The following is a 15,665-nucleotide window of genomic DNA, read 5'->3' on the forward strand; positions in this document are numbered from 1 at the left end:
AACATTTCAGAGGGACATTTCCTTAGCATCCCTCTGTACCTCTCCCAGGCATTATAAAGAGATTCATTATCCTCTTGTTTAAAGCCTTGGATGTCCAGCCTTAGCTGTGTTATCCTTTTTGGAGGAAAAAATTGATTCAAGAATTTGTCTGATAACTGTTTCCATGTTCTTATGCTTGTTGTGGGTTGGTTATTTAACCACCTCTTAGCTTGATCTTTTACAGCAAATGGAAATAGTAACAATCTTTAGACATCCTGATCTACTTCCTTATCACGTACTATGTCAGCAATTTGTAAGAACTGTGCCAGAAACTCAGTAGGTTCTTCCTGTGGAAGACCGGAATACTGACAATTTTGCTGCACCATGATAATGAGCTGAGGGTTTAGCTCAAAACTGCTGGCTCTGATAGGAGGGAAAACAGGTACTACTCCCATATGAGGCAGTAGTGGGGTTAGCATATGACCCCAGAGTCCTTCTGAACTGTTCATTTCCACTTAGATCCATGATGGAGAGAAAGGGAGATGATGTTGATTGTGAATAAAAATTTTTTTCCCCTTTTTTTTAATTTAACGAAATTAAAAATAAAGTAAATAAATAAAATGATGCAAATTTCGAAAATAAATAAAAAGAAATAAACGAAATTAGAAAACTAAATTAATTAATTAATTAAAAAGATTTGAAAATTTTTGGGTGAGGATTTTCGAAAAATGAAGAGAGAGAAAGTGGTTAGGAAGTTTTAAAAAAGATATGTCTTAAAATTAAAGATACTTGTAAGAAAATAAATAAGAGAAAAGATTTGAAAAAGATTTGATTTTAGGATTTGAGATTAGAAAAGATAAGATAAGTTAGGTAAGAGAAGATAAGGAATTTTGAAATTTAAAACTAAGATAAGATAAGATAAAAATATAAATTTTTAAATGTAATTTTCGAAAATTTCAATTTAAAATAAAGAGAAAAGATATTTTTGAATTTAATGAGGAAAGAGAAAAACAATAAAATGACACCAAACTTAGAATTTTTAGATCAAAACAAAGAAAACAAACAAGAAAACTTTGAATGTCAAGATGAACACCAAGAACACTTTGAAGATCAATATGAACACCAAGAACAAATTTTGGAAATCTTTAAGAAAATAAAAACACAAAGAACACAAAACTTAAAAATTTTTATACTTTGGACACTAATAATTCGAAAATGCACAAGAAAAATAAGGAAAGACACAAAACAAGAAAAACTAAAGATCAAACAAGGAAAATAAATAAGAACAACTTGAAGATCAAGAAAGAAATAAGAACATGTAATTCGAAAAATTGAAAGAAAAATAAAGGCATGCAATTGACACCAAACTTAAAACATGAGACTAAACTCAGACAGAAGACTAAATTATGAGGTTATTGGTTTTTATTTATTTATTAAAAATTTCGTAAAGAAATTTAGAAAAATAAAACAAGGATTTTAAAAATTTTAACAAGAACAATAATAAAAGACTCAAAGACAAATCACAGATGAATAAAGAAAAATAAAAATTTTGAAAGATTTTTGAAAAGAAAATAAAAGACTCAAATTTAGTGACTCTATACCAACCAAAAAGGTAAATTCTTCCTAATCTAAGCAACAAGATGAACCGTCAGTTGTCCAAACTCGAACAATCCCCAGCAACGGTGCCAAAAACTTGGTGCACGAAATTGTGATCACACTTTTCACAACTCCGCACAACTAACCAGCAAGTGCACTAGGTCGTCCAAGTAATACCTTATGTGAGTAAGGGTCGATCCCACGGAGATTGTCGGCTTGAAGCAAGCTATGGTTATCTTGTAAATCTTAGTCAGGAGATTAATGATAAGAATGATTTTGTTTATGAAAAGTAAATAACATGAAATAAATGGTACTTGTGATTTAGTAATAAGGAACATGTTGAGGTTTCAAAGATGCTCTGTCGTCTGAATCTCTGCTTTCCTACTGTCTTCTTCTCCAAACACGCATGGCTTCCTTCAATGGCAAGCTGTATGTTGGTGGATCACCGTTGTCAATGGCTACCATCCATCCTCTCGGATGAAAAATACCAGGCACAATTTCTGTACAGCTAATCAACTGTTGGATCTCTCGTCTCGGATGAAAAATACCAGGTACAGCTACCGCACGGCTAATCATCTGTCGGTTCTCACTTGTGTTGGAATAGGATCTCTCTATCCTTTTGCACACTGTCACTGCACCCAACATTCGTGAGTTTGAAGCTTGTCACAGTCATCCCGTTCCAGATCCTACTCGGAATACCACAGACAAGGTTTAGACCTTCTGGATCTCAGGAATGCTGCCAATTGTTTCTAGCCTCTACCATGAAGGTTCTAATCCCAGGGACTCGGTCTGTGGATTAGAGACTGGTGCGGAATTTAAAGTCCACAAACTAACCGGCAAGTACACCGGGTCGTACCAAGTAATACCTTACGTGAGTAAGGGTCGATCCCACAAGGATTGATGGATTGAGCAACAATAGTATTTGATAGGCTTAGTTAGACAAACAGAAAATAGTGTTTGAATATTCAAAGAGCATTAAAAAGTAGACAGGGAAATGATTAATTTGGGAATAAAATATGGAGAAGATATTTAAGGCTTCAGAGTTGTCTATTTTTCTGGATTAACTTTTCTTACTAACTATTTTAATTATGTAGGATTTAATTTATGGCAAACTATATGTGACTAGACCCTAATTCCTTAGACCTTTCTAGTCTCCTCTAAAATTCATTAACTGCCAATTCCTTGGTAAATTAATTCCAATTAGAAGCTACATGATCATATTCCAGTTTATATGCCACAAAAATTCTAATTACCCAAAAATAAAAGGATTATATGTCACGTATCCCGTTAAATCCAGATAATTAAAATTTAGGAGAATATGTTTTCAAGCTATTGTTCAAGTAAAGAGCTTTTCCAAGTTATACAAGAACTCAAATAGAAAGAGGGTCATACTTCCGTTCCACCCAAATTCATAAAATGAAGAGCGAAAACAATTCTTAAATTATAAATCCATGCATAAATTAAAATAGAAAAAGCAATAAAATCAATCCATACAAATAGACAGAGCTCCTAACCTTAACAATAGAGGTTTAGTTGCTCATGGTTCAGAGTAGAAAACTAGGATTGTAAATTGGAATTGGAATAATGTTGTGGTGGTATCCCTTGTTAACTAATTGGGATCCTTTTATATCGAATCCTAATAAATTTAAAAGTCAAATTTCTAAAACTAAAATAATATCTTTTTCTAAAAATAATATTTTAATTTAAATTAGAATAATCAGCAAGTCTTCAGTTGATGGGTGGGGACCACTTGTTTTGTCTATTCTGTAGCTTCTAATATGTGTTTTCTGGGCTGGAAACTGGGTCAAAACAGCCCAGAAATCTCCCCCAGCATTTTTCTGCGTTTTCTGTACGTGGCGCATGTCACGTGTACGCGTTAGTCACGCGTACGCGTCGATGGTCTTTTTCGCGAATCACGCGGACGCATCGGTCACGCGCACGCGTCGCTGTCCAAATCTTCAAATCACCCGTATGCGTCAGTCACGCGCACGCGTCGCCATGGAAAGCTCCAAACCACACGTACGCGTCAGTCACGCGTACGCGTCGCTCCTCGCTGCCATCTCCTTTGATTCTTGTGCTGCAGAAACTCCATCAAATTCTGCCAAATGCTACCTAAAATAAACAAAATTGCAAAAGACTCAAAGTAGCATCCATATTGGCTAAAAGATAATTAATTCTTTATTAAATTCAACAAATTAGATGCAAATTCACTAGGAAAAGATAGGAAAGATGCTCACGTATCACAACACCAAACCTGAACTGTTGCTTGTCCTCAAGCAACCAAAACTAATATAAGCTTAGGATGTGAATTTGCATGAGAATGAGAGTTCGATTAAGCTCATGCCTCTTCTTATAGTGGGGTTTACAACTGCAATCCTAAATAGTTTTGACATCTCACTTTATCCTTTGAAGTTCAGAATGATTGGCATCCATAGGAACTCAGAATTCAGATAGTGTTATTGATTCTTCTAGTTCAGTATGTTGATTCTTGAACACAGCTACTTTATGAGTCTTGGCCGTGACCCTAAGCATTTTGTTTTCCAGTATTACCACCGGATACATAAATGCCACAGACACCTAACTGGGTGAACCTTTTCAGATTGTGACTCAGCTTTGCTAGAGTCCCCAGTTAGAGGTGCCCAAAACTCTTAAACACACTCTTTTTGCTTTGGACCACGACTTTAACTGCTCAGTCTCAAGCTTTTCACTTGACACCTTCACGCCAGAAGCACATGGTTAGGGACGGCTTGATTTAGCCGCTTAGGCCAGAATTTTATTCCTTTGGGCCCTCCTATCCATTAATGCTCAAAGTCTTGGATCATTCTTTATATATATATATATATATAATTTTTTTTCGCAAGCTTCGTGTTTTTCACTGCTTTTTCTTGCTTCAAGAATCAATTTTATGATTTTTCAGATTATCAATAACATTTCTCTTTTTTTCATCATTCTTTCAAGAGCCAACAATTTTAACATTCATAAACTTCACTATAAAAAATATGCACTGTTCAAGTCATGCATTCAGAATCACAGAAAATACCACCACATTTAAGTAAGTAAGACTACTCTTAAAATTAACTCAATTTCTCATGCAATACATCACTTCTGTAATTTTTTTTTATTTGAATTCAAGTTCAGTGAGTAATGCATGAGACCTCTTTTCAGAATTAAAGAAATTAAGAGAAAACTAAACTAGACCTAGGATTCTAACTAATAAAGGATCATGCAACAAACAAAGCAAAATAGTAGAAAACTGGAACATAACATAGTAAAAGCGGGAAGGAATATAGAATGAAAGGAACTGAACCACCTTAGTTATCCTAGCGGTCGTTTTATTCTTCAGGTTGTGCTCCTGAGTGAAGATGATTCGCCTCCCTTTTTGGTGCCATAAAATTAGATAGCAAACCCATAAGCGAAGCGTCAACACCAAACTTAAAGGTTTGCTTGTCCTCAAGCAAAGAAGAACTGAAAACAAAAACAAATAGTAAGATAAAAGAAGAATAAAAGGATAAAAGAATAAGAGAAAATTAGGATTTGGGAGGTGGATGATTTGAAATCAGGCGCTGAGGTAGTTTAATTGGGCGTCGCATGCGACGCGGACGCGTAAGGCACGCGTAAGCGTGGATCGCATGAATTTCAAGTGACGCATACGCGTCGGAGACGCGTACGTGTGGATGGCCAAAATGGAAAAACGACGCGAACGCATCAGGGATGCGTTCATGTGGTGGGGCTTGTGCGCCCAGCACATTTCCAGCCCCACACCGGCATAACTCTCTGGCCAAAACACCTTTTACGCTGATTTTACTCATCCACGCGTGCGTGTGCTTGACGCGGACGCGTAGAGTGCCAAAATCGCAAGTGACGCGGCTGCATCATAGACGCGTACACGTGAGCAAGTTTATGCGCAAGGCACCATTCCTGCGCCACTCCCGCGCAACTCTCTGTCAAATTTTATTTTTCACGAACACACATATGACGCGTACGCGTCAGCGACGCTTGCGCGTCGTATGCTTTTTTTTTTTTGAAATTGTCTGGTTCTTGTTCTAAGATAGCTGCATGATCTGAAAAACAGTAAAAAATTTAGTAAAAATCAAATAAGGAAGCAAACTACTACTACGAAAATAGCTAATAAGGATACGAAATTATCGGGTTGCCTCCCGACAAGCGCTTCTTTAGCGTCACTAGCTTGACGGTCAGTTCTGCTAGTTCAGCAGATGAGTGGACCTCTGGCGATCAATCTCGCCTCTAAGATAGTGCTTCAACCTTTGGCCATTCACTATAAACTTCCTGTCAGAATTCCCTTCCTGTATTTCCACATGACCATTTGGTGAAGCTCTGGTAACCACAAACGGTCCTGACCACCGGGATTTTAGCTTTCCGGGAAAGAATTTGAGCCTTGAATCATACAGAAGCACTCTTTGTCCTGGCTCAAAGACTCTGATGGCAATCTTCTTGTCATGCAGCAGCTTGGTTCTTTCCTTATAGAGCTTGGTATTCTCATAGGCTGAATATCTGAATTCATCAAGCTCATTCAACTGAAGCATCTGCTTAATTCCTGCAGCTTCTGAATCAAGATTCAGGTACCTGATTGCCCAGTAAGCCTTGTGCTCCAGCTCAACTGGCAAGTGACAGGCTTTGCCATAGACTAACTGATAAGGAGATATGCCAATAGGAGTCTTGTAAGTTGTCCAGTATGCCAAGTGAGCATCTTCAAACTTCCTAGACCAGTCCTTTCTTGAAACACTGACGGTCTTCTCTAGAATCCTCTTAAGTTCCCTGTTGGAAACTTCAACCTATCCACTTGTCTGAGGGTGATAGGGGGTTGCCACTTTATGACGGACTCCATATCTATGCAGAAGAGAGTCCAGCTGTTTGTTACAGAAGTGGCTTCCACCATCACTAATGAGTGTCCTTGGAACACCAAACCGGCTAAAGATATATCTCTGAAGAAAGCTCATTACCACCTTGGCATCATTGGTGGGTAGAGCCATAGCTTCCACCCACTTGGACACATAATCAACTGCCACTAGAATATAGTTGTTTGAATGTGAGGGTGGAAAAGGTCCCATGAAATCAATACCCCACACATCAAACAACTCAACCTCAAGAATCCCCTACTGTGGCATTTCATGGTTGGCATGGAGATTCGTGGCCTTTGCACATCTGTCACAATGCTTCACAAATTCTCTTGAATCTCTGAAGAGAGTCGGCCAGTAAAACCCGCTCTGAAGGATCTTTGTAGCTGTCCTTTTACCACCAAAGTGGCCTCTATAATCAGAACTATGACAGTGCCAAAGAATCTGCTGTGTTTCTTCATCTGGGACACATCTCCGGATTATACCATCTGAATACCTTTTAAAAAGGTATGGTTCCTCCCAAATGTAGTACTTGGCATCAGTCAATAGCTTCTTTACTTGTTGCCTGCTTACTCCCTTGGGATAAAATTCATGGCCTTATAATTGGCAATGTCTGCAAACCATGGAGCCTGCTGAATGAGGAACAATTGCTCATCCGAAAACGTCTCAGTCACGGCTGTGGGTGGTTGTTCTCCTGCTTCAGGCTCAATTCTGGAGAGATGGTCAGCTACTTGATTTTCTGACTCTTTTCTATCTTTTATCTCAATATCAAACTCCTGAAGGAGCAACACCCATCTGATTAATCTTGGTTTAGAATCCTGTTTGGTTAGAAGGTACTTCAAAGCAGCATGGTCAGTATAAACAATAACCTTAGAACCAAGTAAATAGGACCTAAACTTATCAACAACATACACAACAACTAATAATTCATTTTCTGTAGTTGTGTAATTCTTTTGAGCATCATTTAACACACGACTAGCATAGTAAATGAAATGTACAAGCTTACCATGCCTCTGTCCTAAAACAGCTCCTATAGCAAAATCACTAGCATCACACATTAATTCAAAGGGTAAATCCCAGTCAGGAGGAGCTATAATGGGAGCAGAGGTAAGGTTTGCTTTCAGAGTTTCAAAAGCATGCAGACAATCAGAGTCAAATACAAAAGGAACATCAACAACCAACAGGTTGTTCAATAGTTTAGCATTTTTAGAAAAATCCTTTATAAATATTCTATAAAATCCTGCATGACCCAAGAAACTCCTAACTGCCTTAACATTAGTTGGTGGTGGTAATTTTTCACTTACCTCCACCTTTGCTTTATCTACCTCAATCCCCTTACTTGAAATCCGGTGTCCAAGAACAATGCCTTCTGTAACCATAAAATGGCATTTTCCCAATTTAAAACAAGGTTTGATTCTTGACACCGTTTCAAGACAAGAGATAAATGTTTAAGGCAGGATTCAAAAGAATTACCAAAAATAGAAAAGTCATCCATAAATATCTCAATAAACTTTTCAACCATATCAGAAAAAATTGAAAGCATACACCTCTGAAAAGTTGCTGGAGCATTACAAAGTCCAAATGGCATTCTCCTGTAAGCAAATACTCCAAAGGGGCATGTGAATGCTGTCTTCTCTTGATCTTGAGGGTCCACTGCAATTTGATTATATCCAGAATATCCATCTAGAAAACAATAAAAAGCATGACCAGCTAACCTCTCAAGCATTTGATCAATGAAAGGGAGGGGGAAATGATCTTTCCTTGTAGCAATGTTGAGCCTCCTGTAGTCTATGCACATTCTCCATCTTGTGATTGTTCTTGTAGGAATAAGCTCATTCTTTTCATTCTTGATCACTGTCATCCCTCCTTTCTTAGGAACTACCTGCACAGGACTTACCCAAGGACTGTCAGAAATAGGGTAAATAATACCTGCTTCCCATAATTTCATTACCTCTTTTTGGACCACCTCTTTCATAGTTGGATTAAGTCTCCTTTGTGGTTGCACAACTGGTTTAGCATCATCTTCAAGGAGGATCTTGTGGATACACTTGGTTGGACTAATCACCTTCAAGTCACTAAGGTAGCGTTTGTTTTGAGGTACTGAGACAGAGACTGAAAGACTGAGACTCAATATCGTGTTTGTTAGTTCAGAGACTGGTACTAAAATTTATGTCTCTGTCTCTAAAATTTCAGTATTTCAGTACCTCCAAAAAGTAGGGACACAGGGGACTAAAATTTTTAAAGATGGAGACTGAAACTTTAATAACATTTTATATCTAAAATACTTTCATTTCAATTAATTAATTCTAATTTTACCCTTTATGCAAATTAAATTAGAGTTTCATTCTTGTTTCAATTCATGTCTCCTATTTTGCACCAAATAGAATACTGAGATTTATTTCAATCTCTGTCTCTTAGTCTCTGTCTCTCAGTCTCAGTCTTTCTGTCTCTGTCTCTCCACCAAACGCTACCTAATGGTCCACCCAAGAGCTGTTTTATGGCTCCTGAGCACTGAAACAAGCGCCTTTTCTTCTTCAGGCTTCAAAGAAGAGCTAATAATTACTGGATATGAATCATTTCCACCCAAGAACACATATTTCAGGGAAGGAGGCAAAGGTTTGAGCTCAAGCTTGGGGACTTCCTCCTCCTTTATTGGCGTGTTCATCAGCTCTTTTTGGGGTGGTGAATCATCAACGTCAACTAATTCGTACTCAGAGATAGGATCCAGAACATCATCAAGTACCTCAACTTCCAGTACTTCTTGAACAAGTGGTTCAATAACATCTATTTTCATACACCTCTCAGAATCATTAGGGTGCTTGAGAGCTTCAAAAACATTTAGGACCACCTGTTCTTCATTGACCCTCAGGGTTAATTTACCCTTTTTCACATCAATCAGAGCTCTACCTGTAGCTAAAAAGGGTCTACCAAGTATAATAGAGGGTTTTACCTCCTCTACCATGTCTAATATAACAACATCAACAGGGAAGATAAATGGTCCTACTTTCACAAGTAAATCTTCAACAACACCCACAGGTAATTTAATAGAAAGATCAGCAAGTTGAAGAGAAATATGAGTGGGTTTTACCTCCTCAATTTGAAGCTTTTTAATCACTGAAAGTGGCATTAGATTGATGCTAGCTCCAAGATCACATAAAGCTCTCTGAATGCCAACATCTCCAATGGTGCAAGGAATGACAAAACTTCCTGGGTCTGGCATTTTTCTCAGGAAGGGTGTGTTGAATAATGGCACTACATTCCTTGGTTAACGCCACTGTCTCTTGTTCCTTCCAATTCCTCTTGTGAGTCAACAATTCTTTCATAAATTTTACAAAGAGAGGCATTTGCTCTAGAGCCTCTGCAAAAGGAATGTTGATCTGCAGCTTCTTGAAGACATCTAAAAATTGAGAATTGTTTTTCCTTGGACGCCCTTTGAAGCCTCTGAGGATATGGAATTTTTGGCTTGTATTCAGGAGCCTTTGGCAAGGTGGGATAAGTGTCAAGAGAGTCAGGAAACTGGTTGTCTGCATGTTTAGGAGGGGCGTGCTCTACATCTCCCTTCTTCTCCTCTAGAGCTTCTTTTTCAACTAGCTCTTCATTGGTCTTGGTCTCAGAGCCAGCTACTTTACCACTTCTCAACTGAATACCCTTGCAATCTTCTCTTGGGTTCACCACTATATCACTTGGAAATGTACTTGCAGACCTCTCAGGTATTTGCTTGCTTAATTGGCCCATCTGCACTTCCAAGTTTCTAATGGAGGCTCTGGTTTCCTGCATAAAACTCCTCATCAGCTCCCAATTAGAATCTTCTTGGGATTTAGAGTTTACCTGCTGAGGTGGTTGTTGCTGCTGAGACTGAAATTGGCGGTTGTTGTAATTGTTCTGTTGGAAGCCGCCCTGAGAATTATTGTTAAAGTTCTGAGGTCTCTGAGGTTGGTCCCTCCATCCAAAATTTGGGTGATTCCTCCACCCCTGATTGTATGTCTTAGAATATGGATCATTGTTGGGATTCCTAGGACCACTCCCCATGTAATTGACCTGTTCAGAAGAAGGTTGAGCATAATCATAATTATCATTTTGCACAAAGTTACCTGCCATGTCATAGGAGGTCTCTTGGGGTGGATTTTGAGTGTTGATGGATGATACTTGTATGCCACCCATCTATTGAGTAAGTAGATTTATCTGCTGGGACATAAGCTTGTTCTGAGCAAGAAGAGCATTAGCAGCTTCCACTTCCAGCACGCCTCTCTTCTGAGAGGTCTCAGAGTTCACAGGATTCCTGTTAGATGAGTATAAATATTGGTTGCTTACAACCAATTCAATCATCTCAATAGTCTCCTCTGGTGTCTTCTTCTTGTGCAGTGAACCACCCGCAGAAGTATCTAAGCTCATCTTGGACATCTCGCCCAAGCCTTTATAGAAGATATCTAGTTGGGTCCATTTGGAGAACATGTCCGGAGGGCATTGCCTAGTCAGTAGCTTGTATCTCTCCCATGCTTCATAAAGGGTTTCACCCTCCTTCTGTCTGAAGCTCTGAACCTCCAACCTAAGCTTAGTCAGCTTCTTTGGTGGGAAAAATTTAGTGAGAAACTCTGTAACAACCTTTTTCCAAGTATTCAGACTCTCCTTTGGTTGTGAATCTAGCCATAGCTTTGCTTTATCCCTCAGAGCAAATGGGAAAAGCATGAGTCTGTACACCTCTGGGTTCACTCCATTTGTCTTCACAGTATCACATATCTGCAGAAAATCAGAAATAAATTGATTTGGATCTTCATGAGGAAGTCCATGATACTGGCAGTTTTGTTGCACCAGGGTGACTAGTTGTGGCTTCAACTCAAAGTTGTTTGTAGTTATAGGAGACACCACAATGCTCTTTCCCTAAAGATCTGCAGTAGGAGTAGAATAAGAGCCAAGCACTCTCCTTTGTTGATCATACCCATTCGGATTTGCCACATTGGCATTAACAGCATTATTATTATCCATCGTGGACTCTGCAGCCTTGTAAAGTCTTGCTTGTTGTAAACGTCGCCTGAAAGTTCTTTTAAGTTCAGTATCAAAGTCTAAGAGATGTTCTTTGTCTCTGTTCCTGCGCATAAACAAACAGAAGACAAGAAAAGATGGGACTCTCTACGTCAGAGTGCAGAGAAGTCCCTGTGAGGTAACCTGTGTAAAATAATAAAATAAAAATACTAAATAAATAACTAAAAAAATTTTGAAAATAATAACTAAAATTAATAAAAAATTTTCAAAATTTTAAAAGGAAAAATAAACAGAAAAATTAAAATAAAATCAACTGGGTAACACCAAACTTAATTTCAGAAATTGAGAAAAAAAATATTAATACTAAAATATTTTTTTTAATTTAAAGATAAAAATAAAACAAAACTAATAGAATATAGAAAGAGAAAATAAAATAATGGGAGTAAACAAAAATGAAAATAAAAGAAAGTAAAAATAAAAGAAAATAAAATAAAAATGAAATAAAAAAATATAGAAGAAAATAAAAAAAACAAACTAAAGCAAAAAAAAGAAAGATCAAAAGCAAAAGGACGTAAATGAAACAGGAGGGGGGGGGGGACGAACGAAACTGTACGGGAATGAAAATAAACAAAAATAAAAAATAAAAATTAATAATAATAAAATAAAACTAATTAAAATTAAAATGCCTAATCTAAGCAATCAAGCAACTAATAGTTGTTAATCACAGTCGATCCCACGAGGATTGATGGATTAAGCAATAATAGTATTTGATAGGCTTAGTTAGACAAACAGAAAATAGTGTTTGAATATTCAAAGAGCATTAAAAAGTAGACAGGGAAATGATTAATTTGGGAATAAAATATGGAGAAGATAGTTAAGGCTTTAGAGTTATCTATTTTTCTGGATTAACTTTTCTTACTAACTATTTTAATTATGTAGGATTTAATTTATGGCAAACTATATGTGACTAGACCCTAATTCCTTAGACCTTTCTAGTCTCCTCTAAAATTCATTAACTGCCAATTCCTTGGTAAATTAATTCCAATTAGAAGCTACATGATCAAATTCCAGTTTATATGCCACAAAAATTCTAATTACCCAAAAATAAAAGGATTATATATCATGTATCCTGTTAAATTCAGATAATTAAAATTTAGAAGAATATGTTTTAAAGCTATTGTTCAAGTAAAGAGCTTTTCCAAGTTATACAAGAGCAAAAATAATTCTTAAATTATAAATTCATACATAAATTAAAATAGAAAAAGCAATAAAATCAATCCATACAAATAGACAGAGCTCCTAATCTTAATAGTGGAGGTTTAGTTGCTCATGGTTCAGAGTAGAAAACTAGGATTGTAAATTGGAATTGGAATAATGTTGTGGTGGTATCCCTTGTTAACTAATTGGGATCCTTTTATATCTAATCCTAATAAATTTAAAATTCAAATTTCTAAAACTAAAATAATATCTTTTCCTAAAAATAATATTTTAATTTAAATAAGAATAATCAGTAAGTCTTTAGTTGATGGGTGGGGACCACTTGTTTTGTCCATTCTGCAGCTTCTAATTTGTGTTTTCTGGGCTGGAAACTGGGTCAAAACAGCCCAGAAATCGCCCACAGTATTTTTCTGCGTTTTCTATACGTGGCGCATGTCACGCGTACGCGTCAGTTATGCATACGCGTCGATGGTCTTTTTCGCGAGTCACGCGGATGCGTCGGTCACGCCTACGCTTCGCTGTGCAAATCTTCAAATCACGCGTACACGTCGCTCCTCGCTGCCATCTCCTTTGATTCTTGTGCTGCAGAAACTCCATCAAATTCCGCCAAATGCTACCTAAAATAAACAAAATTGCAAAAAACTCAAAGTAGCATCCATATTGGCTAAAAGATAATTAATTCTTTATTAAATTCAACAAATTAGATGCAAATTCACTAGGAAAAGATAGGAAAGATGCTCACGCATCAGAGACCCAAGAGATACGCACTCAAGCTATCGCCCAATGACTACGTTAAGCTCAGGTAGAACGGGAGTGGTTGTCAAGCACGTGTTCATAAGTTTGAGAATAATGATGAGTGTCACGGATCATCATATTCTCTATATTGAAGTACGAGTGAGTATCTTAGAACAGAATCAAGCGTGATTGAATAGAAAATAACAGTAATTGCATTAATCCATTGAGACACAGTAGAGCTCCTCACCCCCACCTACGGGGTTTAGAGACTCATGCTATAGAAAATACAATATGAGATGTAAAATGTCATGAGTTCCTAAATGAATCTCTAAAAGTAGTTTTTATACTAAACTAGTAACTTAGGGTTACAGAAAATGAGTAACTAGGTGTAGATAGTGTAGAATTCCACTTCCAGGGCCCACTTGGTGAGTGTTTGGACTGAGCTTTCAAGCTTCCACGTGCATATGCTTCATATTGGAGTTAAACGCCACCCTGGGTGCCAAAATGGGCATTTAACGCCGAAAAGTATGCTAGTTCTGGTGTTTTACGCCAGAAAGTTTTTGGCTGGATTTTAACGCCAGTTTGGGCCATCAAATGTCGAGAAAAGTATGGACTATTATATATTGCTGAAAATCCCAAGATGTCTACTTTCCAACGCAATTAAGTGCGCGCCAATTGGGCTTTTGTAACTCCAGAAAATTCATTTCGAGTGCAGGAGGGTCAGAATCCAACAGCATCTGCAGTCATTTCTCAGCCTCTGAATCAGATTTTTGCTCAGGTCCCTCAATTTCAGCCAGAAAAACCTGAAATTACAGAAAAACACAAAAACTCATAGTAAAGCCCAGAAATATGATTTTTGAATAAAAACTAATAAAAATAAAATAAAAAGTAACTAAAATATACTAAAAACTACCTAAAAACAATGCCAAAAAGGGTATAACTTATCCACTCATCATGGTACTTGTTTGATTTAATGATTAGCTCAATAATAAATGCTGCATAATAAAATGTTCTTTGAAGTGTGAATTAGTTTGCTGCTATAAATCTTTTTATTAATGAATACCCCTTGAGAACAAAGCAAAATAAGCAAGAAAAAGAAAGAGAAAAGCCAAGAATTGGCAAAGAAACAAACAATAAGGCTAGACACCAATAGCTTGGACCCTAAGACATATGCCTGTGGTGTTTTTGTACTAGGATATGCTTGGACAATTAGGTTTTGAAGAGTATTTTAAAACTTGGCCACTTGGATTAACTAATCTGGGATTGCCAACTGAAAGTCCATTATCAAGAGCAACCTAGTTACAAAGCACTTAGTAATGCAAAGAGATGCTGGGCATCAAAGTTCCTAGGAAGAAATTGTGAGCCATGTGTGTGGTGAAGAAGTGTTGGGCAAAATTGAGCCAAAAGGGCTGCTGCAACACTTGCCACCAAGCTTTCATTAATAAATAAGCTTTCCAAAGCAAAAGAAAGAAAGAAAAAGCAAGCAAGGGGTCAATCAAAAAGCAAGGCAGCATAGCAGCAATTCTAGTGAGCCATCAAAGAGACATTTCATATCAGATAGCTAAGAATAATTGAGCTACATTTGACTACATAAAACCCCATGAACCAAGTTCAATTATCTGCTAAATAAAGACATACATGCTTCTCTGTTTCATTTTATTTCTTCTTATGTTTAGTGCTTGCTTGGAGACAAGCAAGATTTAAGTTTGGTGTTATGATGACAAGTCATCTTATGCTAGCTTTTCAAGCATTTTTCACTTGTTTCATTAGGTTTTATGCACTTTCTTGCATTATAAGTAAGTGATTTGGAGAAGGTTTGCATGATTATGATTTATCAATCAACCATCCTTTATTTGACACAAAATCATGAGGTTTAAGCTAGAATTAGTTGGTTTTTGAATGATTTATAAACCTTGTGAATTTGGTGATGCTTTGATTGGTTGTTTTGATTACTTATAGGTAAAGAAAAGAAAGAAACAAGGAAAGAATGCTCAACCAAGCGTGGCCCAAGATACAAAAGTGTAGCATTCAAAGGAGCCAAGCATAGCGCTCTTTATTCAAGCGGAGCGTTCACTCTTTGAATGCTAGTTGGAGCACCAGCTCCCACCAAGAAACAATCAAGCATAGCGCTAAGTTATGTTTGTCAACTGAGCACCACAAGGAACCAAAGGAAGCAAGGGCGCTACATTAACTTAGTTGCCTTTTTCGTGGGGCTCAACAAAGAAAATCAAGGCGCAATATCAAGGAAAGGTGGAGCCAGGATTCAAAATGGGGACCTTGTGCTAGCAAGGAAGGAGCGCT

At 37.3% G+C, this 15,665-nt stretch overlaps 1 non-coding gene across 1 annotated transcript; it reads left to right on the forward strand.

Moving 5' to 3' along the window:
- Positions 1–10,878: 10,878 nt before the first annotated feature.
- LOC112782129 (small nucleolar RNA R71) lies at positions 10,879–10,985 on the forward strand. Its single transcript, XR_003192867.1, has one exon. It is a non-coding gene; the product is annotated as a small nucleolar RNA R71 (small nucleolar RNA).
- Positions 10,986–15,665: the final 4,680 nt, after the last annotated feature.

Source organism: Arachis hypogaea, chromosome 19 (genome assembly GCF_003086295.3).
Source record: "Arachis hypogaea cultivar Tifrunner chromosome 19, arahy.Tifrunner.gnm2.J5K5, whole genome shotgun sequence".
Classification (NCBI taxonomy): domain Eukaryota; kingdom Viridiplantae; phylum Streptophyta; class Magnoliopsida; order Fabales; family Fabaceae; genus Arachis; species Arachis hypogaea.